The sequence below is a fragment of the Camelus dromedarius genome, unplaced genomic scaffold, assembly GCF_036321535.1.
Source record: "Camelus dromedarius isolate mCamDro1 unplaced genomic scaffold, mCamDro1.pat HAP1_SCAFFOLD_197, whole genome shotgun sequence".
In the NCBI taxonomy this organism is placed as follows: domain Eukaryota; kingdom Metazoa; phylum Chordata; class Mammalia; order Artiodactyla; family Camelidae; genus Camelus; species Camelus dromedarius.
Window position 1 is genome coordinate 422,758 of NW_026989761.1, and position 22,015 is coordinate 444,772.

Genomic DNA, 22,015 nt, shown 5'->3' on the forward strand with positions numbered 1-22,015 from the left:
AAGATGGCAGGAAAAGACCCAGAGGCAGGATTTGTCATCTTAGGGTGTCCTCCATAATGGTTCCATGTGGGAGCCCATGATTGGTTTAACAAATTGTAACACACTCCAGCCGCCTGTGAACTTTAAGAAGAAAAATATATGCTTAAAAACTGCTTTACAAGCAAGTGCCTGTACATCCTCACTCCAGTCTCCTTGCATTAAAAAGCAGAGACAATGCTTTTCTTGCATAGTTGAGGTTTTAGATAGCACTCTGCTGGTTGCAAAGCAAGGACCGAGGCCCTCAGGTATAAACGCTGAGCTTGTGTGCTGTTAGATAGTCTATGATCCACAGAACAAGGACCTGGCTGGTCTGGTGGTCTGCTTTGTAATTCACATGTCTAAAAATGTATCTTGTTCCCCTCACCCCATTACTTCCCTAAAGATACACTAATCCTTTGTACTCATTGTGTATTCTACAATCTCTGCTTCATACTGTCTTTCCCGAAGTTCCTATTACTGTCACACAATTGTTAATGAATTTTTCCTTTGATTATACACAATAAATAAGGGTGCAATTGAGAGGCTTGTGGAGTTGGCTCCCTACTCCCTCTCGATTTATTGACTTTTTCCACAGAGACTTGAATAATCATTCCATGTCGGTAAGACTTCTGCCAGCCAACCCACAGTTCCAGGTGAGAAGGATGCAGGTTTACCACTCCTACCCGATGGAGAGAGAGGAGAGAATTGAGATATGCTCCCCCATGGTCGCTTCCTGTCCCACGGCCACTGCAGTTCACCTGCAGCCTTCTGGCCTCTGCTCAGAGGGCCTCTGTCCCAGGACTGACTGCAGCCTTTTCTTCCCTTGTCAACATTTCCTGTGCCTTTCAGAAGTTGGTCTCTTCTCTGCAATTCAACCCTGGCAGATGTGATGGTGGTCAGCGTGCTGGTGGGCAGTCCTTTGGGGACTCCCAGGAGACATGCTGATTCTCCTGAGTCTCTCAATCGGGGTTACAGAACAGTCGAGCACCGAAGGAAGCCCATTCACGTGAGGTCAACAGAGCATTTTATCACTTTCATTTTATTTTTAAATTTTCAGTGGAGAAATTATTTGTAGCAAACTGTTCCAGATATTCGGCCGCCTGCTTTCCTCACCACCATTTCCTTGTTGGCTCTGGTGCTTGTTTTAAGAACCAGGTTTCTTCTCTGGTCATTTGTAGCAGCTGGGCTTGCTGAATCCTTGATCTGCATTTGAAGCAGAATGCTTCTTCCTGATGTGAAACTGATTTTCCTATTTCTGAATATTTCGTGTACACTCAGCAACTGTTTCAAGTGAAATGCTCTTGTCCAACTTTGGTTAACTCACATTTGCTGATCTCCTACTTTCATGCTGAGGGCAGTTTCTTCTTCCTCTAATAAAAGTTAGCAATTTGCATTTACTAGGGAAGGTACTGGCCCGAGTTGCTTTTTTTCTTACCAGTTTTAATACAATTCACCCATTTAAATATACAGTCGTTTTTACTCTTTGCCCAGAATTGTGCATCCCATTTAATCTTAGAATATTTTCATTCCCCCAACAGGAAGCCCCGTATGCATAAGCAGTCATTCCCATCTTCCCCATCCTCCCCCAGCCCCAAGGAGCCACTCTTCTCTCTCTGTGGATTTGCCTGTGCTGGACATTTCATTTAAATCGAGTCACTTCATGTAGGTGGAACCGTCTATTGTGACTGACTTATTTCACACTGAGTAACGTTATCAAAGTTTGTCCACGTTGTTGCCTGGGTCAGTACTCTATGCTTTGCTATTGCTGACTAATATTCCACTGTATGGCTGGGCCCCACTGTTTACCCATTCATCAGGTGATAGGCAATTGGGTTGTTTCTGCTTTTTGGCTGTGATGAGTAGTGTCGCCATGAATATTCCTGTAGGAGTTTTTATGTGGACATTTGTTTTCAGTTCTCTTACGTTTGTGCCCAGACAGCAGAGTTGCTGGGTCATTCAGAAACCAAATGTTCAACTCTCTGAGGACCTGCCAGGCTGTTTTCCAAAGTGGCCATGCTGTGTTACGTCCTCACCAGCAAGGGCTGCGCGCTCCGCTTCCTCTGTGTCCTTATTAGTGCTTGTTACTCTTTTTTTTATTATAACCTATTGTTGTGAGTGTGAAGCGGTTTCTCCTAGTGGGTTTGACTTGATTTCCCTTACAGCTAATGATATTGAACATCGTTTCATTGTGCTTATTGGCCATTTGTATATTTTCCTTGAAAAATACCATTTCAGATCCTTTATTCACCTTTTAATTGAGTTGCCTTTTTATTGTTGAGTTGTAGGAGGTACTTGTTTTTTTTATAGATACAAATTCCTTATCAGATAAATGATTTGAAAAAAATTTCTTCTGTGTGTTGTTTTTTCACTTTCTGGATGGTGCCCTTTGAAGCAAAGTTTTAAATTTTGATGAACTCCAATTTATCTCTGTTTTCTTTGTTCCTTGTGCTTTTGGGGTATTATTTAAAATCTGAGGTATTTTATTTAAAATTTTATATATAAAATAACTTAATTCGTAGGACCGTTCTAGGAGATGGGTGCGGTTGTTGTCCCCAGTGTATGGATAGAAGACTGAGATGCAGAAAATTTCTCTGAAATATCAGTTTCACAGCTACCCAGTGCTGTGGGAGTTCAGGCACTCATGTTCGTCCCAAACATCTGTGATCCTCACCACCATGCTCCACTACTGCCTGGAATCGTTAATGAAAACGTCTTTCCTTTTTTGATTCCTTGTTTGTTTTCTCATTGGGGACCTCAACTCCTCATTTTCCTTTCGGATATCAGTATAGATTTATTTTAGGTCTCATGTAGGCAGAAGCATTTCTATCAGTTAACTTCTTTATTACTCACTCTCCAGTGATGATTGTTGCTAGTTGACCTAATCAAGTCATGCTTAAGTCTTTCCTTATCATGACACTAAAAACAGTCATGACTTACAGAATGCTAAAAGCAGAAAGTACTTGATTGATTTTATTTTGCTACCCAATCAAACCAATCAAATAAAAACCCGCTGTTGACACAGATTATAAGCCCTCCAGGTTAGGGTCACTGTCTTCCTTGTGTTTCATTTATTTGGTCACAGTGTCTGGATAGTGCCTTGCTGTTCAGCAGTTTTGTTAGGAAACGGTGCTCGTGAATCATTGTAAGGACAGAATTTTGACAACAGACTGTGTTGTTCATTTCACAAGGGAAAAGATAATATAGAAATACTGCTCAGATCTATTTGAAAATTAAGCTTGGAATTTTGAGAACAATTCAAGAAACCATACAAAGATTTTTCACTAATTTTAGATCTATCTTAAACACATTATGGTTACATAGCAGAGTAACTTATCAAGTAGATTTGTCAAGAGGAGTGTATTATTGATTTTTTGTTTTAGTTGAAATATTCTATCTGTGATAAAGTAATCAGTGCCTATAAATGAACAAATATGTTTGTATTTCTATGCAACATGGGAGCAGACTACATATGTTTCAATATAATATATATGACTGTGTGTTTTAATCTGTCAGTGTTTTTATAGTTTTTCAGCAATGTTGTAACATTAGAATTCTAAGAAATTCACTCCCGATACTACTGCAGTTTGTACTGTGTATCCTGTCTTATGTATGGGATTCCACTGTCCCCTAAGTGAGGAATTTCCTCTCCTATTGAGTTAGAAGCAGATTTAAAGGAACTGTGATTTCTAGGCCTTTGCTCTCCATGTGTTTGCACTTGGGTGTCAATCACAATTTTCCCTTTCTTGAGTTTTCATTGTTCAATTAGAATTTTTGAAAATAACTATTAATATGTTTCACTAGTCTCCCTAGAAACTTGATGTTTTTGTGCTTTTCAGTTTTCAATTTATGAAAATTATAAATGCACACTTGTTTTTAAGTAGTCCTTTTTCACTAGATATTTGTTTACCTCTTTATAGTTAAAATAATTTTTTTCCTAATGAATGAATCACTGTGCATGTTTTACAAGATATCTTACTTTTTATTTTTCTTATTCTAACAGGTATATTCATTGTACAGAATTTTGAAAATAAGGATAAACCCAGTAATAACTTAAAAATGGCCTCTAATCTCACCTGGAGATACAGTTGTAAGGTTTGAAATTGAGAATTACAAGTCCTCTCATGTTTTTCTTCTTTTTCAAGTACGTTTTGGTTACTGAGTCCCTCAAATTCCCATATGAATAGTAGCAGCAGCTAGTCAGTTACTGCAGAGGAGCCCGCTGGGATTGTGATCGAGACCACGTTGAGTATACAGATCGCTCTGGGGAGCACTGCCATCCCAAGAGCGCTGTCATCTGATCCAGGAATGTGCGTGGTGTGTCTGTCCAGGTATTTAGGTCTTCTTTAATTTTTTTCAACCATGCGTAGAGTTTACATAGTATTATTTTACCTTATTTTTTTGCCTTTATACTGAGTACAATTGTTCAAGGTACTAGGATCAGAATTGTATTATAGCCCCGCCACTTGCTGCCACCATGGACGCTGCACTCTTGCTTTGCCCTGTGTAAAATCTTGCACAAAATAGGACCTAAGTAACTCTCTCTTGAATGAATGATTATATGATTGCTGGATGATGCTGGAGAGTCCTTGTGATGATGTCTTTTTCCCAGACTTTCCCCTCTTCTTAACTATGCCTTTTCTCTTCCTTTCCTCCAACCTGGGTTTCAGCCTGCCTGTGGCATTGATTTTCCCTGAGTGTGGACTCTTCCTTTCACTAGTTCACGATAATGTTTCATGCGGGCTATGAAAACTTGCTAGATGTCAAGAAATAGCAAATTCACTGCATGCTAGTATTTTTAGTCTGTGGTATTATATTATCCATTGAAATTAAATCAGGCTGACCCCCTGAGCCCTCCCCTGATCTCTTTTCTCCTTCCTACGGGTGATACTTCTCTGGTTGCTGTCTGTGCCCTTCCCCCAGACTTGGTTTTGGAGTTGAGTAAGTCACCATCAGTGGAGCTCTCTCTTTAAAGATGAAGAGAACATTTGCTCCTTCTTCCTGGTTGGGGACTGGATGAGATGTGGTAACAGATAAAGAATGGAGCCCCATCTCATTCTGACCCTCGCTCTTTCCGTTCCTTTCTCCAGGGGAAAAGAGTACAATTCAAAAATATAAAGATTGTGAGCTAATGAGATAGACAAGACAACCGAACATTTGTTAAATATCCTTTCATGCCGGACACAAATGTATTATACACACAAAAAGCACACAAATCACGGTAGTACTGCGGTTACAAACGTGGGTCCGAGTTCGAGTCCTGCTCTGGAGTGACCAGTCCTGTGAGATGGAGAACTGGTAGGTCGGCTTAGCCTCTCCTGGACTTGTTTTCTGTCCTGCAGAGATGGGGCTCGCTAGGCGTCCCTCTCCCGTAGAGGTGCTGTGGGGTGTAAATGGCACGCGTGGGCAGCCCGAGCACAGCTGCTCATTCCTCGTAAGGGCAGGATAGCATCGCTTTTGCGGTGACAACTTTATGACCGTCCCGTGTAGACTCTTAGTGCTCCGAAGGGATGCCTTGTGGTTTAGAGATGGGATTCTCACTTCTGTAAATACCCAAGGATTGTGTTATTGGGCCGTGCTGATTTGAATCTATTCTTTAGAAAGTACATATTGTAGATATATTTTTCAAGCATGCATGCTTTTTTCTTTTATTATTTATAGTTCTACCCTCTCATCTCTTGGTGTGACTTTTCATGGAATCCAGGAAACAGTCCTAAGCCACCTGCCTCTTCACACTTCTCCGTGGTGGTTTTCTTCCCTGACTAGAAGAGGGTTCTGCATAGGAAATTTTCTTTGTTCCCCTTTTCTTGGAGTCACTCTGTCTCCCCAACTCTCACCTGTCCATCTGTCCATTTCTCTACCCACTGATTCTTCTGACATGTTCCAAAAAGCATTTCAGGCAGCTTACAGAAGAACAGATACCAAATAAACAGGTGAGGAAATGGGGCCAAGTTCAGACAGTGAGGCTAGGAGGCGAGCCTGTGTGGGAGATGCAGGCGTGAGACACACGCCTTAGCCCTGTGACTTATAAGATCGACAACAACAGTGTGCCTGAGGCTCCCAGCAGACACAGGGAAACAGGGTTTGTGGGAGATGCTCACTGGCTGTGAAATAAATAAGTGGCTTAGGAGATGCCCAGCCTTTCCAGCTACTAAGGCTTAGGAGAATATTTTGAGTTTCTTCCAAAATCAGAGTATTGCATCTTTTCTTTTTTCAGAGATCTATGTATAGTTTTTTACATTCTATACCTGGAAATTTCTCCAAAACTGCTTCCCACGTGAGTCCCATGGCTCGGGAATGGGGTGGTTCTGCTCATTGACGGGGGTTGGCCAGAAACAGAAAATGACAGCCTCAAAGGAGCCTGGGATTTGTCAGTTATGTTTTGTCAGTGCTGTAGATTTCAGAAAACGCTTTCACCGTTTCTCTCCATCTGAGGTGGCAGCGTGCTCTCTTAGCAGCATCAGGAGCTCAGGGCCGCGGGATGGTGGGGGCTGACTGCACTGCTATCAAGACAGCTGTGCCAGTCACTGCAGGCGTGGTGATTTTACATAGTGCATTTCATGTTCTTTAATAGGTTTCAACAGGTAGTTAATTAACTGAGTTAATTAACATTTAAAAAATATGATGCTTTGTTGAAAAGACAGTTATAGGAAGAATATAAGTTGTGAACACTTTAAAAACGGTTTCATTACTGAAATTTTAGTAGGGAAGATTTAGTTTATCTTATTTACACCTCTCTTCAAAAGTAACAAAGAAACAAGACAGAAAAAGCAAAGGATGATTTCTGTTCTTCCTCTCGGCTTGCAGGTGCCCTCACCTCCAGTGGCATCCATCCAGACACCAGCACTGACACTGGCCGTGCTCAGAACTGCCTCAGCCCTGAAGACACAACTGACAAATAGAAGGGGGCCACGCCCTGTGACAGCAGGTGCTCTCACTTTGTGGGTCCTTATGTAACTGCGCAGTGTTATTCAGGATCGCCCGTTCTACACTGTGTGACGCTGCTGCCGTGTCTCCTAGTTATTTCTGTAAGTACTCGTGTATTTTTTTCAATGTGTGGTACTAGACATCTAAAAATGCTTTTTTCAGATGAAAAATAATGTGTATTTAATATAATAAGTCTTAAAAAAAGGGACAAAAGGGTCTATCCTGGTCCCACTACTCAGAGATAATAATTAACACTTTAACATCTATTTTCTGTTCTTTTCATCAGTGTGTATTACGTCTGTCATAAAAACGAGCGAGCACTCTGTGCCTGTTTACTTTGTGGAGACCTCCATTTTTCATTCGGCTTATTACACTTTTTTCTACAGTATTCTCTCTCCCCTGGCATGATTTTTAATGACCAGTATAGCATTCTGTCTTGTGGAGGCAACGTCCATTTTACTTCGGACTTAAATAACCTTTTAAATTCCAAGTATATTTAACTGAAATACTGAAAAGAGAACTGTGGTGGTACCGAAAGGCCCTTACATCCCTTCCCCTTTTTTTCCTGAGAGTAAAAACTGCTGACAATGTGGTGTATATATTTCATGACCTTTATGCCTGTCATATATATATACACATACATACATACATGTATATGAGAAATCTATGTATGTGTGTGTGTATATATGCTTTATTGAAAAATAAGGCCATACTATATGTTTTGTGCAGCTCGGTTTATTCACTGAGGTGTATATCATAGACGTCCTCCCACTCCAGACTCACCCGGTCCTTTCAGATAGAGTAGAGGGGTCTCCTGATGTGCAGTAGATTTGGTCTCTTGTGTAAGGAAACCTTTGGTGGGAGAGTACTGTGGACAAGGCCTTGGACCATGCCAAAACGCCTGCCCCTTAGTGCCCACAGCTCGCCTTCATTTACCGCATCATTGTCTTGATGGTGGATACTTAAGTTTTCTCCATTTTCCACTGTCAGAAAGGGTGTTTGACTGGCGTCCTTCTTGTACAAACATTCCTGTGATCTTGTATGAGTATTCCTTTAGTTAAGGTTTCTGGAAATTTAGTCCCTGGATGTGACAATTACATACATCACAGGCTCCTTTCAAGTGACTCTAGAAATTCCTTCTCCTGCGGGGAATGAAAAGATGTAGAATAACTTATGTAACCAATTCTCTATCGCTGGATATGATTTCACTTCAGCTTTTCTTCCCACCATTGTAAACAGTGCTGTGTAAATGCTCTGATGAGTACATCTTTTTGAACTGATTTTTTTTCTAAGCGAAACGATTCCTAAAATGGAGTTCAGTCTGTGTGTACACACATTTTTCAGAGTTTACATATCCATTGACACGTCATCCTCCAAAAAGATCGCTCAGTTTGTTCTCTCAAAGATGGACACTACCTAGAATATTTTTTAAAAACATTTGCCAATATGATGAGCAAAATTGCTTTTTCATTGTTTTAGTTTGCACTTGATGACCAGTGAGGTATTGAGCATTTTTCACTCATTAGCCATCTGACTTTTAAAAGGTGAATGATCCCTTTTGTCTTTTGCACACATTTAAGTGAGGGAACTTCTTGTTGCTTTGTGACAGCTCTTTGTATGTTATGAACATTAACCCCTTGTCTTCATTAACATGTATCACAGAGCTTTTTCTTGTCATTTCTTGCCTTTCATTTTGTTCAGTAGGTTTATTTTTGTTGTGGCCGAAAATAATCTTAAGACAGTAAATGTCTTCTTTTTGGGTTTTATCCTTGATAGTATTCTTAGAAATATTTTCTTTTAATGGTATATATCTCCTCTGTAGGATTTTTTAATCTCTAAGATGGAGATGATAATACTACTTTTTATAGTGAGGAGAAGTTGAATTACTATAAGCAAAGATTTGTATTTGCTGTTATTAGTACTTTCTAATATTTACATCACTATCTGTAATTTTTCTTGTGGTCATTATGACTGGAATAGAATTTGTTTTTTCCAGGTGATTCTCTGATTGTCCCAAGACAATTATTGAATTCATACTTTGCTCTTTGATTTGAAATCCCAACTGTACAAAATATTTATGTACACTAGAGTCTCTTTTTGAGCTCATGGTTTATTTCTGTCAGTCTTACTTTCTTACTCCAGTGCTATATCTTACATATTGTAAAAATTTATTTAATATCTGACAGTGCGATTTTTTTTATTCTTTTTTCCATCCCCAATTTTCTTGTCTAGTATTATGAGTTTATTATTCCTGAAGAGTTCCAAAATATTTTGTTCAAGTTAAAAAAAAACAGATAAGAGCTGTCATGGGAATTTTTAGTAAGTTTTGAATTATTCTTAGGAGAACGTTCATCTTTACAAAACTGCTTTCCTCCATACAATATGTTGATGTCTCTGCATTCACACTTCTTACTTTACCCCTCAGTACAGTCCTGTGTTTCTCCATGTACAACATGGGCATTGTTTTTGAGTTTATTCCAGATTATTGTTGAAGTTTTTGTTAATTTTGTAAGTGAGAATTTTTTGCTATTATATTTTTTAACTGTTAAAACTGACACCTAGGAAGGCAGATTCAATTTGTAAATACTCACTTTGTAATTTGTCATTTAAAATTGTAAGTATTAAGTACTTGTTACAGAATAGTTTCTTTTCTGTTTTTAAAAATTTGTTTCCAAGATTCTCAAAATGGTCATAGCTAAGTAGTATAGGTGGGGAGACAGATGGAGAGAGGTAGTGTGGCTCATGTACAAACTGTGAGCACTTTCATGGCTGCCTTTATGCTGGAAAAGCCGCTGAAGAGCCCAGGTAAGAACAGGGGTGGCTTTGTACGCACTTGAAAGCCAGCTTTCCTGCCTGTATGGAGAAGCCTGGTGAGTGAGGCAGATATATGATCAAGGTCGAGTGGAGGTTATTGGCTGCACAGAGCACTGTGTCTGTGAGAACAGGATACCATCGCCATGGGAAATGCTTGGTGCCAGGAACAATGCAGGGAGCTGGGAAGCCTGTCTGTTAAGGATTTTCCAGCCCTGGGAGTGGGAAGATCAGACTCTCCATTCAGATCTGAGTTTGAATTCATCCTCTTTAGTTTACTGGTCCTCTGACTTTTCTCAAGTTATACATCCTCTTTGAACTCCTGTTTTCTTGTCTCTCAAAACAGGAGAATTACGGCCTGCTGCTAGAGTGTTTGATCAGGGTAAATAATTTGTGTCTATAAGATGCCATGTACAGTCACAATCTCAGTGAGAAATGGGCTGTCGCCTCTTCTTCTGCAACTCAGTGCTTGATGAGACATGGGGGAAAGCCAGTCCCTAATTTGTGTGTGATGCAAGTAGGAACAAAATTAAAGTCTTGCCTTTCCCTAGTAGTATTCTTACTCCTTTGCTTCATTTACTTCTTTCCTCCTTTCCTTTCCCCTTTCCCCTCCTCCATCAAAAGATCCTGGGACTCTCTCAGAACACTAGATTCAAGTTACTTTAAAGGTTGGCTCATCCTCATGAAATGACAGTAACATAAAAAAAATCTGTACACATCCCAGAATGCATTGTATTTGATTTACACACACACACGCGTGCACAAAAACACACACACAATCAGGCTACCTCCCACTTGCAGAGGGTGAAGGAACACTTTTTCTGAGTTTTCATTCACTGAGCGTGAGAACAAAGTCTCTTACGCAGACTTTCACCAGCCTTCGTGCATGGTGTTTTTAATTGGATTTCTGCTTTTTGGCCATAGATATAGTATCCTAATAGAAGAGAGAAAGTGAAGACATAGACATTCTGCTGAGATATTGGTGTCATCATATTTGAGTTGGAAAGGGCTTAAGACAGCATAGAGTCATAACTTTTTATGGGTGAGAATCCATGATGGTGTAACTTGGACAAGAACCTGGGTCTTCTGCCATCTTGTCCATGTGGGTGAAAAGGCAACTGGGTGGGGGATGGCAGGGATCTTTCTTGCTTGAGTTCCATGGTCTTGCTAGTTTTCATTGCTCAGCTGCCTTTAGTTTATGTCCATGAGGCCTCTCATGGGAAGGTCACTCTGTCCTGATAGATTGTTTCTTATCAGCAAAAAGCTCTGGACCCACTCATATTTCCCAGAGTTTTCTGCTGACCTGCTGACACTTTATATAAATGAGACCAAGAAACTACTGAATATAAAATCCTTATTGTTATCGTTTGCCCTCGAGTTCCATAGGAATGGGGTGCTGTCTCAGGCTGTCTAATGCTAGATCTGAACAAAGATAGGGTGATAGGCTGTGCTGCTGGACCTCCACAGTCGAAGGGGATTTCCACCTTAGTTTTTAGAATCAGGCAGATGAGTTCAAATATTGCCTTTACCAGTAATTATCTTTGTGACTTGGGGGAGAAACTGTACTTTTTTGTGTCCAATTTTCTTTGTTTGTAAATAAGTTCAGTATTTATTTTAAGGTTTCAGTTTTAGAATTGAATGAGCTAATTCCCTCATTTATACCTAAAATAGTGATCACGTGGTTCTATGCTGGTGCTTTGGAGGTTGATTACTATGGGACTCGGCAGTGAGAATGGGGGTGGTGGACCCCTGGATAATAGAGCTTATATTCCAGGATATGCTTGTAAAAGACTGGATGTGCAGTGGATTTTTAGTAAATATCCACTCCTTTCCTACTCTGCTTTGATTGTGTATATATCTTTATACTAATATATGAACAATTTTTATTGCAATTTAAATATCTTTGTAGTATTTACAATATGTAGCTATAAAAAATATGTGAAATAAAATGATTTGACTTTTATTTTCTTTTCAATAAGCAAAACAAAATAAAATAGAAAAGAACAGAGTTTTGAAGGAGTAGAAATAATTTTATTTCCATGGAATCAATTCCAAATAATAGGTTTTTTGGTCGTGTTCTTAAACAGCATATAAAATTGATTGGTTGTGACATACTGGAAATGAGGAAACAGTGGAGACATACTACCTCTAATGCAGTCATTTATTTACCAAGTCCAAACTCGTTCTGCTTGCTGCATGACAGGCCAATAAATCAGGAGATGAGCTTTTGGAGTAAGGAGTAGTGACTTTATTTGAAAAGCTGGCAGACTCAGAAGATGGCATACTGATATCCAGGAGAACTCTCTTCCCCAAGTCAGAATTCAGTCTCCTTTTATACTAAAAAGTGGTGGGGGTGTGGTTGGTTGTTGCAAACTTCTTGCTGTACGAATTGATTTCCTTGGAATCCTTTGTTCTTGCAGGTGTCCATGTGGGTCAAATCATGGCGCCCCTGTAAAACCTCAAAAAAAACAAAGTTTATTTTTATTTTGCAACTTGCCATCTCTACATAAGTGTAGAAGAGCTAACATCCTTAAAGATCAGAGCCCGCAGAATAGGCCCTCCTGGATATTTCAGGCTAAAGGCAACTTTCTTTTACAAAAGGTGCAGAGATAACAAGTCTTAGCCTAGAAAACAGGGTACAGGTTTAAAGCCAAATGAACACATCTAACATGGAGTCAAATTTGTTCTTTTCTATTACAATTTCTTTTTCCACCTCATAGATAATTTTAGTAAGAAACATGAGCAATTTTTTTACTTTTGCTTCTTAATAACGGATAAGTGGCCCAACTACAGTTTTGTGAACAGGGATGCTGTGCGGGCATAGGGGTCACAGCAAACTCTTGTTGTGGGTGGTCGACCCTGCAACATGTCTGATGCCCTGTGAGTGTTGGTGAGGGTCCCCCTAACCAGGGGCTCTCTTCAGGAACCACCATGTGGGTATTGACCTCTGGAGACTTCTTTTTCAGCTGTAGGAAATTTTTTTAGATGCTGTAATAAAAAATCACTACAGCTGGGGATAATCAGGGAATAAAGGAAGGGGAAAAGGGCTTGGAGTAGTGTAGAAGAGGACAGAAGATCAGGGAGCCTGGGGGCTTGGGGGCAGGGCCTTGGGAGAGAGAGTAGCAGAGGTGGGGAGGGGCCCGGCTCCAGAACCAGCTCCTGCACCTTTCCCTGCACCCAAGCCTCACAGCTTTTAATTGGGCCCAAGACTCTTTCCTGTCTGGATGTCACCCTGGGCAGAACGTTGAGAATCGAAGGTAAGGGGTGGGCAGCACTCACCTAGGGGGTCACTGAGGACTTTGGTCAAGTCCACAGTGCCTTTTCTAGTCATGTGTCTTCACTTGTTCTTTATCTCAGGATCTGAGAAGCAGGAGCAGGGAAATCAGGGAGAGATCCAGGAAGACATTTGACTCTGTTAAGAGACGACAGTCACAGCGACACGGGGAGCGAGGACACTTGCAGCAAAGTAAAATGACTTCACAAATATTGCATCAGAGCTGCAGGTGTGAGAGAGCCTAAGCCTGTCTCAGAGTGCAGGGGACAAGAGGAAAGGAATGGTAAAATTAACACTGACAATTGAAATTTTGTTAAATAGCCTGCTAATATTAATTGTATCAAATGAATGTATGCAGGTGTATTTCTATGATCATTTATAGGTACACACAACCCCACCAGCCCCTCTTTCTCCCATCGGGGATGGGCTTTCTCAAGCACAGTGCCCCTCCTGGTTGAGTGGGCCACGCTGCGGGTCCTCGCCTGGGGCCAGGCTGCTGCAGGGCACTGAGTCCCCGAGGCACGGCCTGGGAGACATGACAGGAACATCTCTGCTCATAACTGAGAGCCTCCGTTTCCCCCTGCAGTGTAAGAATGCCGGTGACTCAGTTAGAAGCATGCATCCAACCCGTCCTTCCGTGTCATCACTATCTAGAATCGGTGCCTGAATCTTCTGAATTTCTCCAGAATGTGGTTTAAAATCACCTTCGACAATTGAGTGTGTGTCCTCTTACAAGTGGAGGAATTGCTGCCGTTTCCCTGGAAATTACTCACCACTAGTCCATCTGATTTTTCTGTGCTAGGATTCAGTATGGCCTGCTAAAAATTCTGCAGTCAGATCTTGAAACACTGATGAAGAGGATTATTTATTTTATTTCTTTATATGATAGTGTTTTACTTTCAAAATTCAGAGTTTTCGGTTCTTTCAAAAATTTTTTGGGGGTTTGGAGAATCAACGTTTCTCTTACCATCTTTGTGACTTGTTGCTATATGCCTCTCACCTGTCTTCTGTCACTTGTGAGGCAGTTCCATTTGTGACCCTGTCCGGTTTGTTCATGTTATAAAATATAAAGTCTGTAAAAGTACAGTCCCTTTTACTCCGAAGACATTCCACAAGTACTACTTAAATCTGGGTGTGGTTTTTAGAAGACAGAATCATTAGAACATGTACTTGCAGGTTGCTAGTGCAAAATCCCCAAATCAATAGTCTAGCTCAACATCTAAAATCTTTCTAATCTACCTTGGATTTGTATGGATAAGTGAAGCAGTTTGCTCAGAAATCAAGACCAGGTTTAGAATACAGGCTGGTGTAGCTCAGCAGGTCCTCCCATGCTGATGCTCTGCCAGAGGGTGGGGCCAAGGGGAGAGGGCGTGTCCTGCCCTTCCTGAGCTGACAGTTTGACGGCAAAGACCTTCACCAGGTGAAGAACTGGGAGTTTCTTCTAAGAAGAGTGGGTTTGAAAAGAGTCCTAAAAGCGCGGGAGTGACACAATCCCATTTGTCTCAAGTAGGGGAGAGCGGCTTTAGGGCCACTTGGGAGACTCGTGAGTCCAGGAGTGCAGTGTTGGTGGCTTCCACTTGAGCGGTGAGACGGTTAGTGTGTTAAAGCGAACAGATTGAAGACATGTTTCGATGGTAAATAAGAAAGGATGAATGCTGTCTGTGAAGTTAGAATGGAGTAAGGCCCAGGTTTCTGGGTGGATTAATGAGGTAAATGATAGTCCTGCTGTGCTGTGATGAGGGAAACCTGCAGAGGGAATTCTGGGGAAAATCTGATGAGTTCAGCTGTGGGTAAATGAAAGGCTGTTAGATGTGTGGACTGGGAGCTCTGGTGAGATCCAGTAGTGAGTAGGGGGAGGGGAGAGAGTCTTTCAAATCATTCTGTCTTGTGAACATACAAATAAGGATGAGCAATGACACACTTAACACCTCTATATTTTGGATTTAAAACCCAGTAACATTTTGCATTATTGACTGCAGAGGTTCTTAATTTTTTAAGAGAAATAAAATAAATAGAAACAAAATAGTGGAGTTAATCAACATCTTAGATTTGATGTGTGTCCTTGTGTATATTTTGATACCTCATCTGTTTATAACTATAATCTACAAAAAGTTAACTTGCTTAGCATAAGAGTTAAACAGAGGGACGTGACACACACTGTTAGGGGTTGAAGCTGATCACCTTGGGCAAATTATGTCGCCTCTCTGTGCCTTAGTTGCATCTTCTGTGACTGCCCCTGGGCCCCTCATCACAGCTGATTTCCTAGACTTGATGTTGGGAGGGAGGCTGCTGAAGGGAGTAAGAAGTGGCAACTGCTAGGGATACTGAAGAGTGAGACAAAAGCAGATTAAAGCCTATAAACTTAGTACAAATACCCTCAAAAGAGAAAGAAACCTGCAGTGTTTTGAGCCACAGCGTAAGGAAAACAAAATCACGTGGACCCAATTCTCTTGAACATTTGAGTATTGTGGGTGGGAGGTTGTCATCAAAAAATTGTCGAGAAAAGGCCTTTTGGTTTCCCTTGACGTTTCCAGTAAGGGTGAGTTGCATAAGCAAAACTCCCCCCCGGTTCACAGTGGAAGGTGCCTTTTTGTGCAAAACTGACCAAAGGTTGGAAACCAGTCTTCAGCGGTGCTGGTAAATGAAGAGACTTCTGGATTGGGTGGGGCACTTGCTGTGACTTCCAGGTGACCTGTTGGCTGGGGACTGTTAGGCGGGCAGTAGGTTTGCAGGGAGACCCGGGCATAATCCCTTGCTCTGAGGCTTCTGGTCTGACTGGCAAACCTGGGCACCCACAGTCCTAATGGGGCAGCTCGTGATGTGGCCTGGGACACCTGCTGTGCTGAGGGCGAGAAGAGGGTTTCCCTGAGGGGGTGTCCCTACAGAGAGTGGAAACGTCCTCCTGCAGGGGAGGAAGAGCCTCTGAGCAGGGTGCTGGATGCACAGGCAAGACCACCCTGAGCACGGAGGGTTTGGGAAGCCGGAAGTCATACAGTGGCCCGAGCAGCCTTGTTCCTGAGAGACTGGAGGTAAAAGATGCTGAAAAGGCAGGCTAGGTTCAGACCCTGTGGTGGGTTATGAGTGACAGGAAAGGACTGGTCAGGCAGGCACGAGAGAACCCTGTGGGCATCCCAGCTGGGGCGTCACGCCGGAGGGAGGAGCAGAGTTATAGACTTTGCCACTTATTAGCTGTGTGACTTTGAGCAAGATCACCCCAGTTCTCTCTATATATATCTTCATCTGTAAAGTGACACAGTGACAAGCTAGTGTCATCAGAAGGCTTAGTTTAGCTCTGATCCTCTGTGTCCAGTCCTGTCAGTGCTGCCCTGTGAGGTTCTGCAGCGGCTGCTCTTACCCTGAGATGGGAGGGCGTAGAGGGACATTGTAGCACCCGAGGGCAGGATGGGTTTGCTTTAAAAGCAGACATGTTGCCGCCTGCAGCTGCAGACCTGCAGGCAGTTTGATTGATGGTCGTGGAGAGAACTTTGGAGGCCTTAGCATCGTCTTAAAACTTGTATTCACTTAGGGACCGGATTTGCCTTTGCTGATTAATGTTGAAGATTTGGGCTTCTGGCAAAGCTGTTTTCAGAGATGGGTATATACGTAAAATATCGTATAAAATAAAATGATTTTCTTAACGTGTGGGACTTTGCAGTTGTTGGGAACAGCTCTGTTGCTCTGGTCTCCACGGAGGACACTAGGGGTCAGCAGAGCGTGCGGGAGGGCAGGCAACCCACAGTGCTTTTGCCGGCTGTTCTCCCCAGTAGGGCAGTCTGCTGAGTTGACTCTTCTCTGAGTTTGGTTACCAGATGAGCAGACAGCAAAGTAATGAGTTCTGGTGGGACTGTATAATGACAGGAAGAAAGAGGAACCAGTAGTTTTTCAGGACTGGAACACGCTTTTGGTTACTGATCCAGTGTATTCCATTACAGAAGTGATGAGTTGTGTCTATTCTGGGAGTTGATTGAAATAAACGTTCAGCCTAAAATTAAGAGTTGTGTTTCATTTGGCGGGAGGACTCAAGCCGGGATGACAGCCTCTCAGATCACTCTGAGGAACTGCTCCCAAGAGGTATGGGAAGAGCTAGGATATACAGGAGCTTTACAACAAAGACCAGGTAGTTGGAACAATAAAAGATTGCTTGTTATCTAAAGAAAGCCAGGTATCTCAAGTTCAAGTATTTAGTGGTTTTCTATGTATGGGAGGAAGCAAACATTTGGACTCACTGAATTCATACTTTAACAAGCACCTAGCTATATAGGGCAAGTATCCTGTCCTTTCTTATTCTGAGTCTGCTCAGAGGGCACCAATATGAGTGGCTGAGAGGCTGGGCTGCAGGCCTGTACTCGGTGGGGTGTGGCAGTGTCTGCTGATGGCTTGGCTTCAGGATTCTTTGTTTACTGACATGGTTGCAGTATTTTCTTTCACATTGTAGTACTTTCATTCACAGTGCTCCCCCTTGGTCCTAAATTCGACCAATATTTTGAGAGACGTTTCATGACCAATTTTGTCCCAGGGTGCTAGGATGGCTCATTCCTAGTTCAGGTGAAGTATCTTCTGAGCTGCCATTCAAGGTGTTAGTTTTTTATCAGACCCTGTTGATACTAAAAGTTCTCTGGATCGCCTGTCTTACTAGTCTATTATGATCCAGGAATTGTTTACCCTTCGTTGCTCATTACCATAACTAGAATCACACTATTACAATTATTTTACACAGAGTTATAAATTTTATCTATTCCTTCAAGATGTTTAGCCATCATCAATTTTGTAGGCCTAGTTACACTTGGGAAATGTAACAGACAACAATTTTATTATATAGATAGAATATAATTAATTCAGCTAGTAACGTTTATAAAGTCATGAGTAAGAATTTAATAGTCGAGAAGTTATATTTTTGGGTTAAAATTTTCCTTGTGTTCCTGATTGAGTTTGAGTGATCTTATGCGAAATTTCATATTTATGGTCAGGGTCAGAGCAGGTATTAATTGGCCAGGTGAGGTCTCCCACCTTGTAAGATCAATAGTGGCCTAAACAGAACTATAATTTCTTTTTAGAATAACGTTTCTGAGGGCTATCTAGTTAGAGCCTTGGAGTAGGGAAACCCACCAAGGTAACACAGAAGTACTAGACATAGGTAATTTACCATAAACTTAGCAGCTGGAGTAGTTCATAATCAAAGGTAGGAGAAATTATCAAAGTAATTGGCATACAGGCCTGGTTCTGTGTCTTGGGTCTGCAGTCTTCTTCAGATGTTGACTTCTTCTCATCCTGACCTGGTAGATTCTTCTCCATTTGGGCATTGTTTTAAGGTGAGCAGTGCTCTATAGGCCAGTGCCTGCAGGGGCTGTTTCTGATAGGAAATGAATCTGAAAGTCCATTTCCTTCAGCTTTGGTGTGTATGGTCTTGTTAAGAGTACCTGATAAAGGGTCCTTCCATTCAGGTTGGAGACAGTTCTTTAAGTCATGCCTGTACCAGTATGTATATTCCCCTGGCTTCTGGTCATGGGGCATTGGATCTTTACCAAGGATAGATTACTGAGCCTCAGAAACAAACCTAGAGTGTTCTTTTCATAATTCAATTAAACTTTACAGCAATGTGACATAACAGCAAGGAATGATCTGGGAAATGTCTAAGTAAATATAGACCTCAATCAACAAAACTAGAAATTAATATCCACTAAAATATAATCTTTTTTCTCTCTAAAGTTACCCTCAGTTTTCTCAAATATAGTCAAATCAAGATTAATTTATTTACAAGCTAAGTCTGATTATTTGATTATATAGGCTTTTTTTAAATTGGCTGTGTTGGAACTTTTAATAAGGACTCTCAGGGTAGAATGTTAATAAGGTTTTCTTAGGCCCAGAATGCCTCGTCAAGGGCTTGTCATGGATTTCTGCCTTACAGATTTAGGTAAATTCTTTTCTCTTTAAAATCCTTAAAATACTTTGAGATTGCTATATCTGTTAGGAGATGATCTTCCTCATTTGTCTGATAGAGCCACTGGGGACCTTAGAGTTTTTAGTCTCTTAAGGGATCAGATAGAGAGAAAAGATAACTGTTCCAAGTCTGCGTACATAAGTATAATTTATCAAATTTCTGTGAAACATAACTAGCTTGAGGAGAAGAGTTTCTTTATGTCTGGGAAACAGGTTAAAAGCCAGTAGTATTTCAGACAAAATCAAAAATTATAACCATATTCACCAGTTTACTCAGTCCCATGTAACTAATTCTTTTACTCAGAGTATCCATTAGACCTTTAAAATTACTTACCCAGTTTAGTTCAGTGCTATAATTTGAAATTCATTTGAAATCAATAAATCTCCTTGAAGAGAAAGCAATTTGCAAAATCATCAGAAGGAAACAATTAACTGTATATAAATGACAAGTGATTTAAAAGCATGGTTAAACAACGTTACACTATAATCGATAAAGAAAGCTGGTCACTATAACTAGAATTATGACTGGTAACATTTCAGATATACCAGAATTTTAGGGAATCCATATAATTTCTAGAATATCTATATTAATAATATTTTCTCATACAATATAACCTAGGAAGATCTATTATTCATTTGACAATACCATGTTATTTAACATGCCAAATGAAACTTACTACTTTAAAATCTCTCTTTGGGATGTTTCAGGGGCCCTCTGTAGCATCCCAAACTTAACTGGAGATTAAAAGAACTTTAATTAGAAATTGATATTTGGGGAGCTTTTTAAAAGTTTTCAGAACACTTGGTCAGATAAACATATAGATCACTGTAAAGTAGTTCTTTTTCATTAACAAGAAAATACGTTAAAGGTAAAAGCAGAACAGGTCAGTTATGTGGTATAAGAAGCTTTACAATTTGTTATTGAAAGTGGATTAACATTTTTAGAAAATTTTGTCATCTTAACAGAGAGAAAACCAAATCTAGTCTTGTACCAGATTACTTCTAAGATTCATTTACTTTGCCCAAGTTGATTCTAAACTTAGACAATTCCGACAACGTACAAAACCCTTTCCTCAGGGTTCCTCTTCCACAAGCGTTCCACAGCTTTCTATACTCACATTAGTGTGTCCTTTATTTTCTCTTCCATTCAGAAGTAACCAGCTTCAGAAGAAAGTCACTATTTTTTATTAACAAAATATAATTACATTCATATATCTTCCTTTACACATTTATCTTACTTTCCTAGGATACTGAGATTATACCCTTAATAATAGAGATTATTTCAGGGTAGCACCAACCATTTATTAATATTTCTAAACACCTTTACTTTCTCTGTAAGGGTAAGTTAAATGTTAAATAATTCATATTACAATCTTATTTTATCTGAAAGTGTCATAGCTATTTAATAAACTCCTATCATTTAACTCAATTTAGCACAACTCTAGAATTTAAAGATACCAAATATTTAGAGAGTATCTTAACCATACATTTTAAAAATATATTTTAAAAATTTACCCAAAGCTCTCATCTCATTTGCATTTAATTTACTTAAAATTTTACTACACCACATTACTATTTTTTTCTTGACAATTCTGCAACAGATATAACAGGATCTTATTTGACTTTCATTAAAACTAGGTACAGTAAAGGTATTGTACTTAATATTGATGACTTTAAAGATGTCTATATTAATTAGAACATACTTAAACTAAACAATACCAAGTGTAATCTTAATATTGAATATTTTCCAGTTCACGTAACGCTGAAAGTCAATTTGGTCAGTTTTTATTTTAAAAATACTTAATTTGTAAGCTCTTATTTTTTTTTACATCAAATAAGCAGAGATCTTTGACTTTGATTTTTTTTTTCAGCTGTAGAAATATCTCACATCTATAATGTGTACGCAGGCTTATAAACAGACAAAAGCTAGAGATCTCATAGGTTCACTTTAAAACTTACTTATAAGATAGGTATAATAATAGTTGGAGTAAGCTGAATTTGCTTGCTCAAATCACTAAGGCTTACTATTTATGAAACCGACATTTAAGATTTCTTGACAAATGCTGAAGGACACGTCAGAGTTATGAGTTCTAAAATGCCAAAAATTTCTTGGCCTTAAGTATTATCTCGTTGAGCTAATTAGGCTCATTCTAGGTCACTGTTTGCTGTATTTATATTTCTGATCTGCAAGACAAAGACAGACGCTTCCAGTTCCCCAGAGAACTGCTCTGTCACGCAGATCCAATTGTATCTCCTTAATTGGCTTTTTTTTGTATCAGTGAGAAGAGCTGTAAACAAAGAATTCCATGTTTTAAAACTTTAAGATTTACTTTAGCATGTCTTCCAAAGCTTGCATAAGGTATTTAGTGAGGTCTCTTTTCCTTGGGTTATAAGTTAAACCCAGGGTAAACCTCTTACTTTATTGTCTATTAGCCACTGAATATTAGTTTTTAATTTTACGTTATATTGGAAGGCTCACGAAACTCTATTGGTTTCCTTTACTTTGTTCAATTAATATTTTCTAAGGGACAGATATGTGCCCAGCCTTATAATACCAAGAAGGGGAAGCGTTTTTCCATTGAAATATATCTATCCCACAATATAATTAAGCAAATGTTTTATATAAAGCCCATTTAATATACCAATTTTACAAACTTTATCTCAATTTTATTAAATCTCTTACCTTTAATTTTTATATTTATTAGGTTTAATCAGTAATTCCTATTTCTAGAAGGAGTGTCAGAAGCTTTTTTGTGTGTGTGTGTGCATTGTATCTAATTATATAGAAAAGTCTCTGGGATTCCCAAGTTTCAGCCAAAGAACTTAGGCCCTTCTCAATTTTCAATTTGATTAATAGGTCTGTTGTCCCAATCATTGATCAAGTATTTCAGTATATAAATATGTATTTTTTTAGCTCTATAAATACATATATTTTAAACTGTGCTAAAGCGGACTTGTTTGAACTTTAATGTTGGGGGGGAGTAGGTGATCTCTTTGGCCCTTTTTTTTTTACTTTACATAGTGTAGTATCAAAACCTTGTATCTAAATCC

The 22,015-nt window shown here is 39.9% G+C and overlaps 1 long non-coding RNA gene across 2 annotated transcripts in view; it reads left to right on the top strand.

Annotated features, from left to right (window-relative positions):
- Positions 1-22,015, top strand: part of LOC135320561 (uncharacterized) — a 56,890-nt gene that overhangs the window by 17,990 nt on the left and 16,885 nt on the right. For both annotated transcript variants that reach the window (XR_010379740.1, XR_010379741.1), the window contains exons 2-5: positions 4,161-4,346; positions 5,106-5,313; positions 6,233-6,292; positions 6,823-7,043. This is a non-coding gene — a long non-coding RNA (uncharacterized LOC135320561). The remainder of the gene's footprint in view (positions 1-4,160; positions 4,347-5,105; positions 5,314-6,232; positions 6,293-6,822; positions 7,044-22,015) is intronic.